The sequence below is a fragment of the Cupressus sempervirens genome, chromosome 9 (genome assembly GCF_028749045.1).
Source record: "Cupressus sempervirens isolate cs-2001-9-10 chromosome 9, ASM2874904v1, whole genome shotgun sequence".
NCBI classification, from domain to species: Eukaryota; Viridiplantae; Streptophyta; class Pinopsida; order Cupressales; family Cupressaceae; genus Cupressus; species Cupressus sempervirens.
This window is the reverse complement of record NC_143126.1, coordinates 24964273-24965669: the sequence shown is the minus strand read 5'-3', so window position 1 is coordinate 24965669 and position 1397 is coordinate 24964273. Positions and strand designations below refer to the sequence as shown.

At 35.5% G+C, this 1397-nt stretch overlaps 1 pseudogene; it reads right to left on the bottom strand.

Annotated features, from left to right (window-relative positions):
* Positions 1 to 397: 397 nt before the first annotated feature.
* On the bottom strand, positions 398 to 1150 carry LOC149537445 (CBL-interacting serine/threonine-protein kinase 8 pseudogene; annotated as a pseudogene).
* Between the last annotated feature and the right edge of the window lie 247 nt (positions 1151 to 1397).

Below are 1397 nucleotides of genomic sequence, written 5' to 3'. Positions count from 1 at the left end.
AGGTGTCACAGGAATCTCAAAAAGAAGTGTGTCATTCTCAATGTGTCTTACATAACATTACACAGTACAATGAATGCACTTAAGGAAGATGTCACCCTTCAACTCATTGAGAAATCCCATATACATCGTAAGATCATCATTTACAAAGCATATCATACCTGAACTGCCAAACATTTTCAATCTCATCTTCGAAGGAAATCCACCATTACCTAGGAAACCTGTTGATGCAATTTCCTCCATATGTCATTTTTTGATGTAGATTTCCAAACTATAAAACCCTTTCCTTCTATGCATGTTCTCCTTGGTTGCCACAGGGCTCTATAACCTGCCTCCAATGGCTTGTACAAATTGATCAAGTTGAGTGGCTCCTTTGACATGGTCTTTGCTTTTCGAGTGGCTATCTTCCTCTCACATGACATCCCAAACATATCTGGTGTTGACAGTGGTATTCCTTGTCTTTAAGTGTTGTGAGATGTCTTTCTCTTTGCTCACTTACATATCTCTCCTCTGCATCATCAAAAAATGCAAGTATGTCATCCAAGTTAACATTCTTATCTTCATAAAGTTGTGCTAGCTCATAATTCTCCCTGAACCACTCATGATCCTAAATTTCTTTGATTTTTATTCACTTAATAGGATTTGGATCAAGAATTCTAGAAATTAAAGACTGGGCACTAGCTAAGCACCAATTTGGGCAAGAAAAATTTACCTTATTGATCCTTCTATAAAAACTCACAAGATCACTTTCATCAAATGGAAAATATCCTGCCATTAAAACATATAGTATTACTTCACAAGACCACACATCTAATGCTACACCATCATAACCTTTGTGCCCTAGAACATTAGGTGCTATATAATTTGGTGTTCCACAAGTGGTATGCAGAAGTCCATCTTCTTGTTCAGACAAGGCACTCGGTCTAAAATTTGAAATTTCCAAGTTTTCTTGAAAGTCTAGGAGAAGATTTTCAAGTTTTAAATCCTTGTGGTAAACACCCTTGCTATGATAGAAATCAAGAGCATCTATAAGCTGTTAGAAATATCTACGTGATTCATTCTCATTAAGTCTTCCCTAATGAACCTTTCGCCTATCAAACAATGCAGAGAAATTGAGTCCTTGATATAGAGTTATCCACTCAAATACATTCATCATTAGTGGACATGTTTTTTTCTCCTCTCTTGACAAGTCAAACGTTTAGTTTGGTATTCATCTCTTGGAAAAAAGTACCCATTCTAGTCATTCTTTCCTATAATTTGATCTCCCAACAAAATTTGGCAAGTTCATCTCTCTCTACATGACCAATGCTAACTTACATCATTATTAGATAAGGAAATTCTAATAAAAAAAATCCATTCTAATTCCTTTTTAAATTATCTTGAAAATACCACAATGCCCC